This window comes from Zingiber officinale, chromosome 9B (genome assembly GCF_018446385.1).
Source record: "Zingiber officinale cultivar Zhangliang chromosome 9B, Zo_v1.1, whole genome shotgun sequence".
In the NCBI taxonomy this organism is placed as follows: domain Eukaryota; kingdom Viridiplantae; phylum Streptophyta; class Magnoliopsida; order Zingiberales; family Zingiberaceae; genus Zingiber; species Zingiber officinale.
The window spans coordinates 39,172,206-39,185,819 of NC_056003.1; positions in this window are offsets into that span (position 1 = coordinate 39,172,206).

A 13,614-nucleotide genomic window follows, 5' to 3' on the forward strand; every position below is an offset into this window, starting at 1 on the left:
TTTGGACATTGAAATTTGTAATGACCCATTCTTTTACATTTGAAGCATTTGATCTGGTCTTTTCTTTTCCGGACTCTAGGCGTTGGTTCCTCCTTTGCCTCCGGTTGTGCAGATCGGTTCTTTGAACAATTACTTTTATAGTGTCCTTTTTCACTGCACTTGAAACATGTTATATGATCTTTAAATTTTATATTTATAATATTACCTTTTGAATCCTCAATAGGATTCTCCCCCTTGATTGTTGCCATCTTGGATTCAGGCTTGAGTGTTTGGTCGGACTCGGGTTCGGATCCATCTGCCTCCTCCTCAATGATAAGTGTCATGAAGTTGACTTGGTCTTGATCTTCTAAATCTATCTCTGAGGACAACTCTCCGGATTTGAACTCAGATTCGAACTCACTTTTTACTTGATCTTCTAGCCTTAACGGAGTCTCGTGAAGCTCGTGTTAGTTAGAGCCCTAGAGCCAATCATATGATGATTGTTGTATGGACTCGATGTATCATATTCCTATATACTTATAAAGGCATTTCTTTATAATTATTATACTTACTTGTATTGGTGCCAAATAACTAAATGTACTAGCGTCCTTAAGTAGAATGTTCTTATCTATATCAATCGATTGGTTGAATCGATAGTGAGATTATATAGAGAACACTACTCTTAATCATTCCTAGTCAAGTATTAACATTCAGGGACAATGTTAATGTGTTGAGACTAGCATGTAGGTCAACTCGATGACTTGATCTCACAAGTCATGGATATAGAGATATCAAGTTGACACATGGGTATGCATTAGAGAATGTATACTGAATGACCTGCCATGAGAAAGTATCATGGATCATTATATTAGTGTCATATACTTTCTCATGTGACTATTAGAATGACTATCAGTCCTTGGACCTGAAGTCACCATGGTTCCCTACATAAGGAGTTGCATACTTTGGCTTCGTCAAACGCCACCCGTAACTGGGTGGACTATAAAGGCGATTACTGGGTATGTAACAAATTATGCAGAGGGATGTGAGTGATGTAGATGAGATCTATCCCTCCTATATGACGGAAGTGACATCATGATTCTTGATAGAGTGAGACCACTGAGTGCATGACCATGTCCAAATGAGTCAATATGAGATATTGAGCTCATTTGTTTAGAGTGAGTCTACTTGGAGTTCAAGATATAGATTGATTAGAGGATGACACAGTCTATGTCTTAATTTAATCAATCTAGATGTCAAGGATAGAAGGGCATTATCATATATTGTGAGAGTCACAATTAGTAGTCACAAAGGTGATGTTGGATCTCAACATTCTTGTAACTTGGGTAGTAATGATGTGTTGCTAGATATCACTCATTACTTATACTTCTAAATGGGTTTAGGAGCATTGCCAACATTACAAAAACCTATAGGGTCACATACAAAGGGCAATTAGATGGAGAATAGATTCATATGATGAACCAAGAGGATTAGGTTCATGTGATGAACCAAATTGGATTAAGAGTAATCCAAATTAGACTAATTGAGTTGGACTCAATTTGATTCATGTGTCCAATGAGTCTAATTTAGATTATGACTCATTGAGTTAATTTAATTCAATGAATAGAGATTCATTAAATCAAATTGACTTGAATCAATGGTTAGATTTGATCAACCATGGGAGATAAATGAGTCAAGTTTGACTTGACTTGAGAAGGAAGATGAAGGGTCAAGTTTGACTTGACCAAATGCCACCCCATTTGTGACTTGGCATGGGGCCGACCAATGATGGTGTTCCACATCATCAAGGTCACATCATTGTGTGCCACTTTATGAGGAAGACCAAGAGTCATGACTCTTGGTATTACATGGAGGTTTAAAACAATAAGTGGCCGGCCACTTGATGATGGGGGCTATGCAATTGTGTGCTCATTCAATCCATCATCTTCTTCCTCCTCTCTTCTCTTCTCTCCTTCTCATCCTCCATTACCGTGACCACCAAGAGTGCTAGCACACTCTAAGTGGTTTTTCTCCACCTTTTGTCCGTGTGAATACATATAGAGGGGTGTACACTTGACACCCTACGAGATCTGGCAACTCTTGGACGAGCGGGATAAGAGAAGGGCTTCGCTACAAAGGTATGCTCTCTTTTCATGTAGATCTAAGGTAGATCTAGTGTAGAAACATGTACATGATTTAATTTAAATATATCTTCACATGGATCCGTGGCTAGGATTCGGGGTTTCCGTAACGCAAAAAGCGGTTTTTGCGGCTCGAATTGCTAACAGTGGTATCAGAGCCACGTGCGAAGCATGTACAAGTTTATATTTTAATTTTATGAAAATATTTCAGATCTGTAAGTTTCTGTAAGTTTTCTATTTTTATAGATTTTGTGAGTATTTTTCTCGTAGAAGCGAAGCAACAAGTGCTTGGACACTTGTAGGCTTCGACTACCGAGAAAAACCTTCCGAAATGGCATAGTCTCGCCCAAATTGTTTTGGGACAATGGCTTAAGGCGCTGTTAGATCAAGATAGGACACTCGCGATATTTATTTCGTGAGAAGGGGCGCTGCCCCTAACCCCGCAAGGGGCATTGTCCCACGATCGCGCCCGAAAATCGCTAAACGGGACCACCGAGAAGTTGTGACTCATAAAATCGATAAAATTAGTAGTAAAATTATAGAAATTTATGTAAAATACATAATTTAGAATTATATGTGATTTTGTGATGGTCATGGCCCAAAAATCGTAATATGATTGGTTAAAATGTGTTGTAATTCATAATATGGCTTGCGCGTCATTTTTGTGTTGTGCGTGTTGTATATGTTATATGCGACTTGCGCGTCGTGCCTCTCTTTTATATTCTTGTTGTAAATAGATTTTAGACTTGAATGTAACTCGAGTTTCACATTTGTAATGTACAAAATGACGCGGTGGAAGGTCCACTCAAGAAGGAGTTACGAGGAGGGTGATTTCAACACATGGCGGTCAAAGGGAGGCGCTTGAAGAAGTCGTTGACCCTAGGTTGATTTTCCGATCTTTTCATTGGCTTGAAAAGATCGTAGTAGGGCCATGACCTCATCACAAAATAATTAATTATCTATCATTTCTTGTGTATGTGATGCATGATAATGTAGGATAATTAGTGTCTTGATGCGTATATGATACACATTCACGATTAGATTAGATCTTAATCAAGTCAACTCAAAATGCCTACCAAGTTTTGATACCCATCACTACCTCGATCATTTGTTATTGTTGAATCTGCCAAAGCAGAGCAACACATATTATCTTGGTAGGGTGCGGAGGGACAACCTTGGTCCCGCCTATCAAAGCTTGGGTGAGTACAAACTCAATTAGATTGAGCATAACTAGTTAACTCAATTGGATATGGTAAAACTATAGGCATTTTCCAACAGTTGGACGATAGGATAAAAATCACATTTATACTAAATCTTGGGCGATTTAGCCAAAGCTAACTCAAGTTTTAATATAAATGAGATTTTTGATCCTATAAACAAGAGTTGCATAGAGATGTAATTGATAAATTCGTTATCTACCGATCATACTAAGTCTTGGGCGATTTAGCCAAAGCTAACTCAAGTCATAGTATGATGTGGATCTTGTCCCATGCAAATTATAGTGAATTGGTATGAATCTAGTAGTGTGGTTTGACCACATCCATGACTTGATTCTACAAAAGCTCTATAATTCAGTGGGAGTGTCATTTAGTTAGAGGCCTAATTAAATGATAAATGGAATATGATATTTACTTTTTGCATTATTTCTATTGTAGATTGCCATGTCAACAAACACGAACACCTTCTCCCTGCGTTCTGTCCTTGACAAGGACAAGCTCAATGGAACTAATTTCCTAGACTGGTACAGGAATCTGAGAATCGTTCTCACACAAGAAAGAAAATTGTACGTCCTGGAGCAGCCCATTCCCGAGGCACCTCCTGCCACTGTCACACGAGCTGACCGAGATGCTTATAAGAAGTATCAAGATGATGCATTAGATGTGTCATGCCTCATGCTCGTAACCATGAACTCTGAGATTCAGAAGCAACATGAGTTGATGTATGCTTATGATATGGTTGAACATCTTCGTCAACTATATCAAGGACAAGCGAGACTTGAGAGATTCGAGATCTCCAAGGCACTGTTTCAGTGCAAGATGCAGGATGTGACTCCCGTAGGTCCATATGTGCTCAAGATGATTGGGTACATAAAGAACCTACAGAGGTTGGGATTCCCACTTGGCCAAGAGCTGGCCACAGACTTGATCTTGCAATCCTTACCAGAGAGCTACAGTCAATTTGTCATGAATTACAAGATGAACGAAATTGACAAGCCACTGTCTGAGCTGCTTAGTATGTTGCGAATTGCTGAGCTCAACCTGAAGAAGGTAAAGCCCAACTCCATTTTGATGGTGCAAAAACAGAAAGGCAAGGGCAGGCCTAAAGGTAAGGGAAAGTCCCAAGCCAAGGGCAAAGGCAAGATAATGAAACTTAAAGGAGGGGTTGCCGAGGATGCTACCTGCTTACACTGCGGTCAGACCGGGCACTGGAAGAGGAGCTGCAAAGTATATATGGAAGATCTTAAGAAGAAGAGAAGTGAGATTTCTACTTCAGGTATATATGTTATAGAAGTCAATCTATCCATTTCTGCATCGTGGGTATTGGATATCGGATGTGCTTCTCACATTTGTACTAATGTGCAGACGCTGAGAAATAACAGGGCATTAATGAAGGGCGAGGTGGACCTACGAGTAGGCAATGGAGCACGAGTTGCTGCTGTTGCTGTAGGAACTTACTATCTATCTCTACCCTCTGGGCTTGTACTAGAATTAGATGAATGTTGTTATGTGCTTGCTCTTACAAAGAACATCATTTCAGTCTCTTGTTTGGACAAGAAAGGCTTTTCTTTTGTAATAAAGAACAAATGTTATTCTGTTTATTTAAAAGATATGTTCCACTGTAGTGCACCTCTGATGAACGGACTCTATATTCTAGACTTAGAGAACCCCATCTATAACATAAATACCAAAAGGTTCAAGTCAAATGATATGAACCAAACCTATCTCTGACATTGTCGCTTAGGTCATATAAATGAGAATCGCTTATCCCAGCTCCATAAAGATAGTTTGCTAGACTCATTTGATTTTGAATCATATGATACATGCGAGTCATGCCTACGAGGCAATATGACCAAGACTACCTTTAGTGGACACAGCGAAAGAGCGACTGAGTTGTTAGGACTTATACATAGTGATGTATGTGGCACTTTCAATGTCACTGCCAGAGGTGGTTATAGGTACTTCATTACATTTACTGATGATTTCAGTAGATATGGTTATGTGTATCTGATGACACATAAGTCACAATCCTTTGAAAAGTTCAAACAATTCAAGAATGAAGTACAAAACCAGCTAGGAAAGAGTATTAAGATACTTCGATCAGATCGAGGTGGTGAATACCTTAGCCATGAGTTTCGTGACTATCTAGCTGAGTGTGGGATTCTATCCCAACTCACTCCTCCTGGAACACCACAGTGGAATGATGTATCTGAAAAGAGGAATCGTACCCTACTAGATATGGTACGATCTATGATGAGTCACACAGATCTTCCTATATCTTTTTGAGGATATGCTCTAGACACAGTAGCCTTCACACTTAACCGTGTTCCAACCAAGGCTGTGATAAAGACACCATATAGGATATGGACTTGGAGAGATGCCCAGATGTCTTTTATGGGGATTTGGGGTTGTGAGGCTTACGTTCGACGTCAAGTCTCAGACAAACTAGGACCCAAATCCGACAAGTGCTATTTTATTGGATATCCCAAGGAAACGAAGGGATATTACTTCTACATTCTCAGTCAACACAAAGTGTTTGTGACTAAGACTGGGGTATTTCTAGAAAGGGACTTTGTTTCTAGAAAAACTAGTGGGAGTACGTTCGATCTTAAAGAAGTTCAAGATATGGACCATAGCATTGAAGCCTTAATGGAAGTTGAACTGGAACCACAGAGTGTTGTGGATGATGAGATTGTTCCACAAGGAGTTGAGGAACAACAACCAGTTCAAGTAGACCTACCTCTTCGCAGATCTGATAGGGTACGTCATCAGCCTTAGAGATACTCATTTCTCTTGTCTGACCATGATGACGTTGTGCTCATTGAGAATGAGCCTACCACTTATCAGGAAGCTGTGATGAGACCAAATTCTGAGTAATGGCTAGAGGCCATGAGATCCGAGATGGAATTCATGTACACCAACTAAGTATGGACTTTGATTGATCCATCTGGAGGCGTCAAACCCATTGGGTGTAAGTGGGTCTTTAAGAGAAAGACTGACATGGATGAACTTATTACCTATAAGAGTCGCTTGGTAGCTTCAAGCAAATTCATGGTATTGACTATGATGAAACCTTTTCTCTAGTAGCGATGTTTAAGTCCATTTGGATCATGCTTGCTATTGCAGCATACCACGATTATGAGATCTGGCAGATGGATGTCAAAACCGCGTTTCTGAATGGAAACTTGCTCGAGAATGTGTACATGACACAATCTGAGGGTTTTGTAGATCCATAGCATACTAACAGAGTATGTAAGCTGCATAAGTCTATATATGGACTAAAGCAAGCTTCTCGGAGCTGGAATCTTCGATTCGATGATGCGATCAAACAGTTTGGTTTCATCAAGAATGAAGATGAACCCTATGTCTACAAGAAGGTTGTTGGGAACATAGTTGTTTTCCTTGTATTGTATGTGGATGACATACTACTAAATGGAAATGACATCCCTTTGCTGCAGTCTATAAAGACTTGGCTAGGGAATTGTTTCTCAATGAAGGACTTAGGTGAAGCAGCCTGTATTTTAGGCATAAAGATCTATAGAGATAGATCTAAGAGATTGCTTGGCCTAGGTCAGAGTTCATATATTAACAAGGTATTACTACGGTTTGCCATGCAGAATTCCAAGAAAGGATTTCTGTCTATGTCACATGATGTGAGTCTTTCGAAGACTCAAAGTCCCTCTTCTAGAGAGGAGAGAGACCGCATGGATAAGATCCCTTATGCCTCAGCCATAGGATCTATCATGTACGCCATGCTATGTACTCGTCCTGATGTTTCGTATGCTTTGAGCATGACGAGCAGATACTAGTCAGATCCAGGTGAGCGTCACTGGATAGCGGTCAAGAATATTCTTAAGTACCTGAGAAGGACTAAAGACTATTTCTTGATATTTGGAGGCGATGACGAGCTAGCTGTAAAGGGTTATAGTGATGCAAGCTTCCAAACTGACCAGGATGATTATAGATCACAGTCTGGGTTCGTGTTTTGCTTGAATGGTGGTGCTGTGAGCTGGAAGAGTTCGAAGCAGGACACAGTTGCTGATTCTACAACAGAGGCCGAGTATATTGCTACATCAGAAGCAGCAAAGGAGGCAGTTTGGATCCGCAAGTTCATTACTGAGTTTGGGGTGGTTCCTAGCATAGCTAATCCTATAGAGCTCTATTGTGACAACAATGGAGCAATTGCGTAGGCTAAGGAACCTCGCTCACACCAGCGGACCAAACACATACTACGGCGCTTCCATCTCATTCAAGAGATCATCGATAGAGGAGATGCGAAGATTTGCATAGTACCCACAGAGGCTAACGTCGCTGATCCCTTGACCAAGGCTTTGGCACAGAGAAAGTATGATGGTTACACTAGGTCATTGGGCCTTAGAGCCTACACTAATTGGCACTAGTACTAGTGGGAGATTGTTAGTTAGAGCCCTAGAGCCAATCATATGATGATTGTTGTATGGACTCGATGTATCATATTCCTATATACTTATAAAGGCATTTCTTTATGGTTGTTATACTTACTTATATTGGTGCCAAATAACTAAGTGTAATAGTATCCTTGAGTAGAATGTTCTTGTCTATATCAATCGATTGGTTGAATCGATAGTGAGATGATATAGAGAACACTACTCTTAATCATTCCTAGTCAAGTATTAACATTCAGGGACAATATTAATGCGTTGAGACTAGCATGTAAGTCAACTCGATGACTTGATCTCACAAGTCATGGATATAGAGATATCAAGTTGACATATGGGTATGCATTAGAGAATGTATACTGAATGACCCACCATGAGAAAGTATCATAGATCGTTATATGAGTGTCATATACTTTCTCATGTGACTATTAGTATGACTATCAGTCTTTGGACCTGAAGTCACCATGGTTCCCTACATAAGGAGTTGCATACTTTGGCTTCGTCAAACGTTACCCGTAACTGGGTGGACTATTAAGGCGATTACTGGGTATGTAACAAATTATGCGGAGGGATGTGAGTGATGTAGATGAGATCTATCCCTCCTATATGACGGGAGTGACATCATAATTCTTGATAGAGTGAGACCACTGAGTACATGGCCATGCTTAAATGAGTCAATATGAGATATTGAGCTCATTTGTTTAGAGTGAGTCTACTTGGAGTTCAAGATATAGATTGATTAGAGGATAACATGGTCTATGCCTCAATTTAATCAATCTAGATGTCAAGGATAGAAGGACATTATCATATATTGTGAGAGTCACAATTAGTAGTCACAAAGGTGATATTGGATCTCAACATTCTTGTAACTTGGGTAGTAATGATGTGTTGCTAGATACCGCTCATTACTTATGCTTCTAAATGGGTTTAGGAGCATTGCCAACGTTACAAGAACCTATAGGGTCACACACAAAGGGCAATTAGATGGAGATTAGGTTCATATGATGGACCAAGAGGATTAGGTTCATATGATGAACCAAATTGGATTAAGAGTAATCCAAATTAGACTAATTGATTTGGACTCAATTTGATTCATGTATTGAATGAGTCTACTTGAATCAATGGTTAGATTTGATCAACCATGGGAGATAAATGGGTCAAGTTTGACTTGATTTGAGAGGGAAGATGAAGGGTCAAGTTTGACTTGACCAAATGCCAACTCATGAGTGACTTGGCATGGGTCGGCCAATGATGGTGTTCCACATCATCAAAAGCCACCTCATTATGTGCCACCTCATGAGGAAGACCAAGAGCCATGACTCTTGGTATTACATGGAGGTATATAGCACTCAATGTGTGGCCGGCCAAATTAAGTGTTGCATTCACTCTTTCTTCTTCCTCCTCTCTTCTTTCTTGATCTCCCTCTCCTCCATTGCCGTGACTCCTTTGGGGTGCTAGCACACTCTAAGGTGTTTTTCTCCATTTTCTTGTCCGTGTGGATACGTATAGAGGAGTGTACGCTTGACACTTTCGAGATCCAGCAACCTTTTAGACGAGCGGGATAAGCGAAGGGCTTCGCAACAAGGGTAACGCTTCTTGTTCATGTAGATCTAAGGTAGATCTAGGTTAGAAACATGTACATGATTTATTTTATATATCATTGCACGGATCCATGGCAAGACTTCGAGGTTTCCACAACGCAAAAAAGCGGTTTTTGCGGCTCGAAAGTCCCAACAAGAATGACAGCCTTACTTTGATATCATATAAAAATTAAGAAGAGAAAAAAATTAGTCATATTATTGAATCAAAAAAGAAGGTTAGAAATATAGACTATAAAGTCTTATATAACAAAGTTAAAAAAAAACCTAAACTCTAAATAGAAAAAGCAAAAGATTATCTCTTTATATATATATATATATATATATATATATATAATTTAACAAATGGCAATATTTTTTTTTTTGTCATTTTGATTTTCTCCTTTTAGCATTTAATATTTATTATCAAAATTATTTTCAATTTGGGTTTTTGATATGTATGAATTAACATGCACATATGCATTAATAATTAGTAATGCGTACATTTATATTTTACATTGATATTTATGTTAGGTGAATTGAGATTTGTATTTTTATTTCTTATATGGTTTACTATCGTTTGATCTAATAGACAATTATAATTTGGGGCATAATAATTTTATTGGTATCTAATCTTACAATACAATTTTGATGAATTTTATATTTCATTTTGATTTATGATTTTTTGAGCTTTAGACATCAAGAGAAGTCGAAGGATATCTCTGAATTATAAAAATAATTAGTATATACCTCTCGTTATTATCTTATATATTTATTTGGATTTACTTATTAGTTAAATTTTACATCACAGGAATTTAGATTTGTTTAGACCCTTTCCAATTTAGTTTATTCTTTATTTGTTTATCAAAATTAGAGCTGGTAAATTTAATTTAGTCATAGGTTATCTTGGTTTAATCTATTTGAGGTTGAGACCCAGTGAAAATGTTAGATTTGGTTGATATTCCCTAGTTAGGTTAAACAAAACGTAATGATTTAGCTTCTCCATATCAAGTGAGAATGTGGATTGTATTAATTTACTGAAAATTAGTGAAACCTACAAAGTCAATTAGAGGCTTGATCGATTTAGATTTAACAATTAGTCAGATACCATAAATATGCTTAGGAAGGAAGAGGGCAAGAGGATACGTGGCATACCATGGATAATAATAATGATACATTGGAAGCGTAGTGGACTCCTAACACAAGCACTCGATGACATCAAGATCCGGTTAAGTACGGTAAAAAATAATATGAGATATCCAAGGAACTAAAAAAGACGAGAAGCATAAGAGATAGCAAAATCATAATAAAAGAGACAAGCGAGTAAGATGGATGATACATGATCCGGTGGTAAGGGCAGGGGGCCCCGCCCTGTGAAGTCAACGCGCACGTGGAAGCCACAGTGGCAATCGTCCATCTGGAGAGGGCCGGGTCCGACCGGACGTCCGGCCGGCCAATGGAATCGAACACCCGGAGAGGGATGGGTCCGATCGACTTGCCGACCGGACGATATACGGCTGATGGTTAAAGGCGCCCTGTCGAAATCAGGGTTCCGGCGCTCAGTAGAAAAGGTCATGGGCCGAGCGGACCTCACGCTCGGCCAAAGCCATAAGGTAACACTGCTAATAGTCCCCATAAAGCACGTGATGGAGGATCTCCCCAAGTAAACCATCGCATATGTCCGGCCGGATGTTGAGGGAACTGTCCGCCCGGAAGCTAGATTTGGAGCAAAGAGGAAAAGGACAAGGAACGTCTTTTTCTGACAGCAGGTATGTTTCACGTGGGGGCCATGCTCCAAATCTTGTGACAGGGGATTCCGCTGTCCCATCGAGGACATGCTAAGATTGTAGCAGTATGGGATAGGGAAGCTCACTAACAAGTCCTTACTGGAGTATGGGCTATGGACACGTGTACACCTCGGAAGGTGTACACTCACTTCTTCGCTGCCCTATATAAAGGCCCTTATTCCTCGCCGGAGTACGTTTTCTAGAAGTTCTGGAGCCACTTTTTCTCTCTTGAGCTTCGCCTGACTTGAGCGTCGGAGGGTCGCCGCCGGGAACCCCTTCCCGGCCCGACTTCTGTGCAGGTTCGCTGGAGCTGTGTTACCAGTCGAAGATCCACGTCGACAGCCGGAGAGCGCCCCGTGCCCAGCGTCCGTTGGTTTAGCATTCGGACAGGATCAATTTGGCGCCGTCTGTGGGAACGCACCTACATCCGAGCGGAAGAGATGGACGAAGCTGGATGACCTCACCGTGACGCTCTCCCAGAAGAAACTCGACGCTCTAATAGAGGCAAGAGCAGCTAAGCTCGTGGAGCAACAGAAACAGAAGGCTCAAGTTGAGCGGATATCTGAGCGGCCCAGGAGGACCGACCGGAGAAGCTTTCGAAATGGGGGCGAAACAAGGGATCGACCGGCACTCAAGTGGGAGCAACCCCTGCCCCGATACCGGTCTGATGAAGGGGTTTTCATCCGATGAGGCACCTTTCCATGAGTTTCGACGAGTATATCGTATGCTCCTCACTCCACGGGTATTCGGGAGTCGAAAAATTGGGTCAGATCCCCTGCTGGTCGGCCGGTCAGTTCTTTAATTATCTGTTGCTCATAAAATTATAGTTTCGAGTAAAAAACTCCCGTGCCGATCGGTCGGGCGTATAGTAACCGAGCCAAAGGCTCGATGGTGAAGACCCCGCGTCGTTCGGCCGGGCGTATAGCAACGGAGCCCAAGGCTCGATGGGAAAACCCCGTGCCGCTCGGCCGCGAGTATATTAACCGAGCCAGAGGCTCTATGAGAAGATCCCGTGCCGCTTGGCCGGGCGTATAGTAAACGAGCCAAAGGCTCGATGGTGAAGACCTCGCGCCGTTCAGCCGGGCGTATAGCAAACGATCCCAAGGCTCGATGGGAAGACCCCGTGCCGCTCGGCCGGGGAGTACATTAGCCGAGCCAAAGGCTCGAGCATCGAAGGCCCCGGACCATTCGGCCAGAGGTATATTGATCGAGCCGCACGCTCGAGGATCGAAGGCCCTGGACCATTCGGCCGGAGGTATATTGATTGAGACGCACGCTCGAGCAACGAAGGCCCTGGACCGTTCGGCCGGAGGTATATTGATCGAGCCGCACGCTCGAGCATCGAAGGCCCCGGACCGGTCGGCCGGAGTTATATTGATCGAGCCGCACGCTCGATACCGAAGGCCCCGTACCGTTCGGACGGAGGTATATTATCTGAGCCAAAATGCTCGATCCTAAAGACCCCGTGCCGTTCGGCCGGGCGTACGATATCCAAGCATCGGCACAAAAACCGAAGGCCCCGTACCGTTCGGACGGAGGTAGATTATCCGAGCTGAAAGGAGCGGGGTGGTGTGATAATATGCTCTGTATATTTTCTGTTCGCCTGTATCCTTTTAATGCAGGAAGTAAAATGGCTAACGCATTTGGCAATCTTCGTCGAACGACAGTGTCAAAATTAGCCTTAAAGGCCGTCGAGCTCCGACGTTAAATATCGAGAGACGAGCCGGCGTCTATAAACCCTCCGAGCGGAAGACCGTCGAGCTCCGACGTTAAATATCGAGAGACGGGCCGGCGTCTATAAACCCTCCGAGCGGAAGACCGTCGAGCTCCGACGTTAAATATCGAGAGACGAGCCGGCGTCTATAAACCCTCCGAGCGGAAGACCGTCGAGCTCCGACGTTAAATATCGAGAGACGGGCCGGCGTCTATTAACCCTCCGAGCGGAAGACCGTCGAGCTCCGACGTTAAATATCGAGAGACGAACCGACGTCTATAAACCCTCCGAGCGGAAGACCGTCGAGCTCCGACGTTAAATATCGAGAGACGAGCCGACGTCTATAAACCCTCCAAGCAGAAGATCGTCGAGCTTCGACGTTAAATATCGAGAGACGGGCTGGCGTCTATAAACCTTCCGAGCGGAAGACCGTCGAGCTCCGACGTTAAATATCGAGAGACGAGCCGGCGTCTATAAACCCTCCGAGCGGAAGACCGTCGAGCTCCGACGTTAAATATAGAGACGGGCGCGCCTATAAACCCTCCGAGCGGAAGACCATCGAGCTCGACGTTAAATATCGAGACGAGCCGGCGTCTATAAACCCTCCGAGCGGAAGATCGCCGAGTCGATAAATATCGAGAGACGGGCCGGCGTCTATAAACCTTCCGAGCGGAAGACCGTCGAGCTCCGACGTTAAATATCGAGAGACGAGCCGGCGTCTATAAACCCTCCGAGCGGAAGACCGTCGAGCTCCGACGTTAAATATCGAGAGACGAGTCGGCGT